Source organism: Aegilops tauschii, chromosome 7, assembly GCF_002575655.3.
Source record: "Aegilops tauschii subsp. strangulata cultivar AL8/78 chromosome 7, Aet v6.0, whole genome shotgun sequence".
NCBI classification, from domain to species: Eukaryota; Viridiplantae; Streptophyta; class Magnoliopsida; order Poales; family Poaceae; genus Aegilops; species Aegilops tauschii.
This window is the reverse complement of record NC_053041.3, coordinates 461,768,723-461,776,060: the sequence shown is the minus strand read 5'-3', so window position 1 is coordinate 461,776,060 and position 7,338 is coordinate 461,768,723. Positions and strand designations below refer to the sequence as shown.

The following is a 7,338-nucleotide window of genomic DNA, read 5'->3' as shown; positions in this document are numbered from 1 at the left end:
TTTCAGGTTGTCGAAATGATTCAAATGATATGCAGTTGGAAAGATATCGATGAGACGCAACTTTTTCATTTAGAACACTCTCTCTAATTCCTTATGGTTTTAGAGCAATTTTAAATTCACCGAAAAGCGGCATTTTGTTTTTTGCGAGACCAAAATCATCGTGTGTACTTCATCGGACAGAAGAACGCACTGCTTCAAATGGAAAACCGCACTGCAGCAGGCAGTCAAGTGAACTTCATGATTTCTTTTTGTCGGACATAAACTTTCTCGCAAAAGTTTTTGTTGTCTTTTTTTTAACTTTTTTTTGAACGAGAGTGGACCGCAACACTCCCGAAAATGAACCGCAACACTATGAAAAGTGAACCTCATGAGTTTTTGTTGTATTTTTTCATACTTATTAATTTTTTACGCGCATTGACCAAGCGAGTGGACCTTTCATCAGACAGAAGAACGCACTGCTTCAAACGGAAAACCGCACTGTAGCACGCAGTCAAGTGAACTTCATGATTTCTTTTTGTCGGACATAAACTTTCTCGCAAAAGTTTTTGTTTTCTTTTTTTCAACTTCTTTTTGAACGAGAGTGGACCGCAACACTCCCGAAAATGAACCGCGACATTATGAAAAGTGAACCACATGAGTTTTTGTTGTATTTTTTCATACTTATTAATTTTTTACGCGCATTGGCCAAGCGAGTGGACCTTTCATCGGACAGAAGAACGCACTGCTTCAAACAGAAAACCGCACTGCAGCAGGCAGTCAAGTGAACTTCATGATTTCTTTTTGTCGGACATAAACTTTCTTGCAAAAGTTTTTGTTGTCTTTTTTTCAACTTTTTTTGAATGAGAGTGGACCGCAACACTCCCGAAAATGAACCGCAACACTATCAAAAGTGAACGTCGTGAGTTTTTGTTGTATGTTTTTCATACTTATTAATTTTTTACGCGCATTGACCAATCGAGTGGACCTTTCATCGGACAGAAGAACACACTGCTTCAAACGGAAAACCGCACTGCAGCAGGCAGTCAAGTGAACTTCATGATTTCTTTTTGTCGGACATGAACTTTCTCGCAAAAGTTTTTGTTGTCTTTTTTTCAACTTTTTTTTATGAACGAGAGTGGACCGCAGAGATGAGGCAAGTGAACCGTGACATATATCGAAGTGAACCACATTACTATCTTGTTGTTTTGCTAAATTTTTCACACTTCTCATGTTGGGCGCAAGTGAACAACATCACTCTCAAAAGTGAACGACATTCGAAGACCGAACGCACTGCAAGTGTTGATGTAGTCGACTGAATTCTGAGACACACAAAAACATTTTTGCGACACTCAAATCGACGAGTGAACTTCATCCAATATAAAATTACACTGCTTCAGACAAAAAATTGCACTGCATACACGGGTCAAGCGAGCTGCATGGATTCTTTAATCTTTTTTATATAAAAAATGAACGAGAGTGGACCGCATAGACGACGGCAGGTGAACCCCAACACTCTTGAAAGTGATCCACAACACTCTTGAGAGTGAACCGCATTACTTTCTTTTACTAGTTTAAATGTCTTTCAACAAACACAACATAAATTTTTTTAAATACATTTTTCCAAGTGAAGTGTACTTCAAAGTCTTTCGGAGTGGACTTCTTTTTAAGACCGGAGTGCACTGTAGTTTCCTCTTTATTTTTTCTCTAGAGTTTATTTCCCCCCTAGTGCACTGCATACATTTTTTTGGTTAATGAAATATGCACTTTGGGACGACGCGAGTGGACTACAATCGAACGGAACAAACAACATCGTTTTCATCCAGCGAACAACATCAGTTTTCTCAATAACATCGTTTTCATCCAGCTGAAATTTATATTGGTGGTGCCACAATGAACTGAAATTTTACGTAGGCACTTCTCAATTACAAAGTATAAACTGCCATCGACAGTGCAATGAACGTCTCTAGCATGACATGCAAACTGCACAACACAAAGAAACACTATTTTTTCCACTAAAAAGCGGTAGAAAAGAAAAGGCCCTCTGTCCTCGACCGCCAAAACAAACGAAAAAGCGAACTGCTCGCCCGTGCTGCTACAACCGGTAGCGGCTCGCCGGCGAACTGCATGTGCACACCCCAGCCGTACAAAATAGCCCTTTTTTAATACAATAGCCCTCAAAATGAAAAGCATAAAAGCAATCGGGTCCATGGACTTTTGCACATCAGAGAGAACAGAGCCGGAGCCATCATCGAGGGCTGCACATCAACCGAATTTTTTGCACTGCACATAGAGAAGAACAGAGCTGCACAAATGCCAGGACAGAGCTGCAGGAAGTGTTCGGGGCTGGCTGCGGCCCTCCTTTTTGTGAGCTGGAGCCGGCGAGGGAATCCGAGCTGCCCATCAACTTCTGAGGCATGTCGGCGCTCCCCACAGAGGCATTTGTGTGTTGCAGCGAGGCCCGATCCCAACCTGCAACGGAGCTGCACGGAACCGAAAAATCAGTACTCCATGGCAGTGAACAGCACGGGGGCATCAACTACACGGCACGTGACGTCGAACTACCGCACTGCAAGGCCAGGGGCGCCTGGACTTCAAGCGATAGCAACTTGTCCGAGGGCAGACGGGGGTGCCCGAGGTCGGCGACCTCACGCTGGACCCGCGTGCGCCAGAGAAGAGGTGACAGAGACTAACCGGATCGGACCGGCCTTGAGCGGCGTGGCAGAGCGCCGGCAATCCCTTCATAGCCGTCACGTCGATGGGAGGCAGCGGCCACTCTTGTTGAGGCAGACGGAGGAGAAGCGCGTGGTCCCGGATCCGGCATCGAGGGGTCGCTGGGGGCCGCCGTGGCCCGGATCCGGCGTCGGGGCGTCGCGGGTGGCCGTTGCGGCTTGGATCCGGCCGCGGGTCGTCGTGGGGGGCGGGGAAGCTGGAGGTAGGGGATCTGGTGGCGGTCGGGGCATGGAGGCCGGCATAGCGGGAGGGGCTGTAGCCGCGGCCGGGGTGGGGCGCCGTTGCTGGGCAGGACCGGGGCTGCCGTGGCCGGAGTGGGGCGGCGTCGCGGTGCGGGGTCATGGGAGGCTGGGCGAGGAAGGCGCCGGAGAAGGTAGGGAGGGTGGGGCGGCCGGGGGTCGAGGGTGGGGTAGCGGGCGGTGAAAGGAGGGGGTGGTGATTTGATCAAGGGGGAGGTGGGGTGTGGGGGCGGCGGTGTAGTCGGGGGCAGGAGGTAATGGGGAAGACGGTGCGCGAGGTGGGTAGTGGGTGTCTGTGTTCGGCCCCGAGAGAAGTGAACTCGGGTGTTAGCAGAATAAGGTCTTAAGGGTGTTATTAGAAAAGACCCACCATATATATATACAGCCGGTCTATTCCGTTAATATTACCAGAATAACTATTCTGATAACACTTCCGCACTGCACGCTCAATGCAAGTGCACGTCATTGTTTGAACCAAGTGTGCTGCAGTACTCACACGAGTGAACTTCGTGTCGGAAAAACTGCACGCAGTGTTTTTCCGGTACTGTTTTCGCTCTAATTTTTAACCGTTTATCGGAACGAGGCGTATAATATACCGTTGGAAAATTATTGATTAGGCGCAACTTCTCCATGTTGAACACTTTTCGAGATTCCTCTCGGTTTAAGAGCAGTTTCAAAAATGGTGCGGCGGATGACGAGTGGCAGCAAGCGTATTTTTGTAAATTTTTTCTAAACCGCTCATCGGAATAAAGCAAATGATACGCCGTTGGAAAGATATCATCGAGGCGCATCTATTTCATATCTATTATTTTCTCTAATTCGTTACAGTTTAAAAGCAGTTTTAAATTTACAAAATCGCAGAATTACGGCTTTTTTTGAAATTTTTGCAATTTTCGGTACTGTTTTCGCTCTACTTTTTGAACGGTTTGTCGAAATGAGGCGTGTAATACGTCGTTGGAAATCTATGGACAAGGCGCAACTTTCATATGTAGAAATGGTTTTGAGATTCCTTACAGTTTTAAGTTAATTTTGAAAATTGTGCGGTGGACGACAAGTGACAGCGGCCGTTTTTCGCGAAATTTTTACAAACGCTGGTCGGAATGAAGCAAACGATACGGAACTTTTTTATGTAGAACACTCTCTCTATTCTTTACGGTTTAAGAGGAATTTCGAATTTACCGAAATGCGAACACTCTGTTTTTCGCGACACCCAAATCGACGTAGGTACTTCATGCGACTGAAAACCGCACTGCATCGGACGAAAAACCACACTGCATTAGACGGGTAAGAAAACTGCATGGTTTATTTTATTCAAACGTAATTTTTTTAAGGACGAGAAAGTAGAGTGCACTTCACATCGGGTGTAAATGAACCACAACACTATCAAGAAGTGAACCGCATTACTTTTTTCCGCTTTCGTAACAATTTGTTTGCACTTACGGGATGAACAACATCATACAACCGACCGCACTGCTTCATAATGAAAACCGCACGGACGGGCAAGCGAGCTGCATAATTTCTTTTGTCGGACGTAATTTTTCTCAAACGAGTTTTTGTTGTCTTTTTTTTCATCTTTTTTTATGGACAAGAGTGGACCGTGGTGACGAGGGCAAGTGAACCACAACCTATGTCGGACTGAGCTACATAATTGCTTTGTCTTCCTTATTTTTTTCTTTTGTAAATTCATCTAGACTACTTGGTCAATATTAGTGAGCTACATTGTTCATGTTAGTGAGCTGCATCAATTTTTTCATGTGTTCATCTTCTCCTGCAAAATATAGTTTAACTGAATCGCATGTGTGTAACGCATCGGAGCAACCATGAACTTCATCGCTTTTTTTGTTTTGCGAAGTGCACAGCCAAGGTTTTCTTAATAAACTGCATCGATGTCCATACAAATTTGCCAAGGTTTTTGCTGCAAATCCTGAGTGCAATCAAATTGCGCCAAACAAAGAACTTCAACCTTTTTTCTCCAATCCTGGGTGCAATCGAACCACGTCTAAATAAGGAGTGATTTTTTATCATTATTTTTTCCTTTTCTCTCTTTTTTTCATAGAGCGAACCACAGAGGTATTTACAATGAACTGCATCCATCGTAAAAAAAGAATACAAACATTCCACTGCAAATTTATACTACATAGCAAGCACCACAAACTACGCCTAACACTAGTCAACTGCACTACGCCAAGCAAGATGTGCTGCTTGCTGTACATATATAAGAATGAAAGCTAGTACTGAACATAATTGCATTGTCACTTCTTTGTACTATCACTGAAACAGATAGTAAAATTTCTATTCAGATCATCTACAGTCAGATAGCAAAAAAAATTGTACTGTGTAAGCCAGTACTGAAGATAGCAAATTTTCCTTCAGTTGGTCTACAGTCAAATAGCAAATCAGATAGCAAAAAAGTTGTACTTTATAAGCCAGCACTGAACGAAATGAAATTACTTAAAAACACCTAGTATTGGACAAAATGAGTTGCTTACAAACAAGCAGTAACATAGAAGTTTTTGAACTCCACAAACATTTCTAAATTATTCAATTTTCTGAACATACAAATATGTCTGGACATACTGGCACATCATTCTCAATAGACTGACACATCTCTCTAAATCTTTCCAATTTCATATGAATTTCTTCTACCTCTGTCGCGTGCCCATCTCCACATCTATAGCCTTGTTCATGCGAGCTTCAACTTGGATTCGAGATTCCTCCAACTGTTTCTTCTCTGTTTTCAGACAATACACGGTATCACGCAAGTTACCGAGCAGCGAATTCAGAAATGAAGTATTTGGCATCATGCCACTCAAAGAACTTGCACTCCACACCCTGACATTGCATTGAACTCAGCAACATTGCATTGAACCTGCAGTCCACAAACTACGCCGGAGATCAAGGCGTTGCTGTCGTCGTCGCTGGTGCGCCCACGACCTGCACCTACACGAGCACGGAACTGCATGTCCACTGTGGCTGGACCGCACCACAGACACCCAGACTGAGCTCAAGGTGAGGCGTCTCGAAACATAGGTAGTTGTCGTCGGGATGAGAGGTGGTGGTAGCTCGGACCAGTAGCAGCCCCGTCAGGCGCGCGCCCATGAGCGACAAAAGAGCAGCTCGTCTGTTGTGTAGAGAGGTTAGGGAAGGGAGGGAATCCCCGGTGGCAGTAGATGAACCACACGAGGGCGCGGGGCGCACTGCTCGTGGGATCCGGCTGCACTGCACATCTAAAATCCAAAAAGAAGATGAAAAAAGCCCCTTATGAACTGCACGGGGGTCGTCGCCAGCACTGACCTTCATCACCATGGAATCCCAAGCAAGAGGGCAGCAGGCAGAAGGTCGCCACCACTGTCTCTACTGCGCTCGAGCGCCACGACGGTGAAGATAGGGGGAAGAGCACCCGCGGGATCTGCCCCTGCACGGAGGTGGTGGCAGCCCGGAGCGCCCCTGCCCGGAGCCCCTATACCTCCCCCTCCCCTGGACGGATCTGGTGGTGGGGTGGTCCAAGTCCCACGCGAGGCAGAGGTCGCCATGGAAGGGGACGGGGGACCCTGGCAGCTAAGGTTGGTGTTGGCGCGCTGCGACCAACCACCGGGGGCGTTTCCGGCGGTGAGGCCTCCGCCGGCTGCAGGACAAAGGTTCCGGCGCGGAGGCGCGGTGGGAAGGCGGATCTGAACCGCTGTGGATGCAAATCGGGTTGGGGAGGGGAAGGCAGAGGGTCAAATGCACCGTGACGGGGCGTGATGGCGCCATGAACAAGGGGAAGAAGAGAAGCTCAGCGCGGGAAGGCCGTGGCCGGGCGGCGGCGGCACCGGCGGGGGAAGAAGCGGGATGGGGGTGGGCCGGTGCCGGCGGCAGAAGAAGCAAGTTGGGAGTGGGGCGGCGCCGGCGGGGAAGAAGCGGGATGGGGGGTGGGCCGGTGCCGGCGGCAGAAGAAGAAAGTTGGGAGTGGGGCGGCGCCGGCGGGGAAGAAGCAGGATGGGGGTGGGGCGGCGGGGGAAGAAGCGGGTTGGGGTGGGGCGGCGCGCACTGGCAGAACAGAAGGTGGATCGGGGGAGGGGAATCGTGGCAGAGGGAGCTGGGGGTGGGTGGGTTGTGGGTTAGCAAAATAAGCGTAGTGTTATCAGACTAACACTCTTAAAGTGTTATTAGAATAGACTACCATATATATCAATTAGGCTTCAAGTGTGTACTTTGGTGAAAGTGTTGTCCAATAGGAATTATATTTTGTATTACTCATGTAGCCTAGAAAGTCTGTCGCACAGCCTTGTAACTTCTTACCCCATTTCTAAATTTGTACTAGTCCTCTATACCGTATATTGCGCTACTCGTACTACTACCTCCCTCCTGGCTTACTGGCCCCCTTCGTAATTTGTGTCAAATTTTGACC

The 7,338-nt window shown here is 47.4% G+C and overlaps 2 long non-coding RNA genes across 2 annotated transcripts; both read right to left on the bottom strand.

Moving 5' to 3' along the window:
* Positions 1-1,815: 1,815 nt before the first annotated feature.
* On the bottom strand, positions 1,816-3,182 carry LOC120967842 (uncharacterized). Its single transcript, XR_012189260.1, has 2 exons — positions 2,671-3,182; positions 1,816-2,459 (listed from the first exon to the last, which is right to left on the bottom strand). It is a non-coding gene; the product is annotated as an uncharacterized lncRNA (long non-coding RNA).
* Positions 3,183-5,395: 2,213 nt separating this feature from the next.
* Positions 5,396-6,997, bottom strand: LOC120967841 (uncharacterized). The gene is made up of 2 exons (XR_005761648.3): positions 6,243-6,997; positions 5,396-6,175 (listed from the first exon to the last, which is right to left on the bottom strand). It is a non-coding gene; the product is annotated as an uncharacterized lncRNA (long non-coding RNA).
* Between the last annotated feature and the right edge of the window lie 341 nt (positions 6,998-7,338).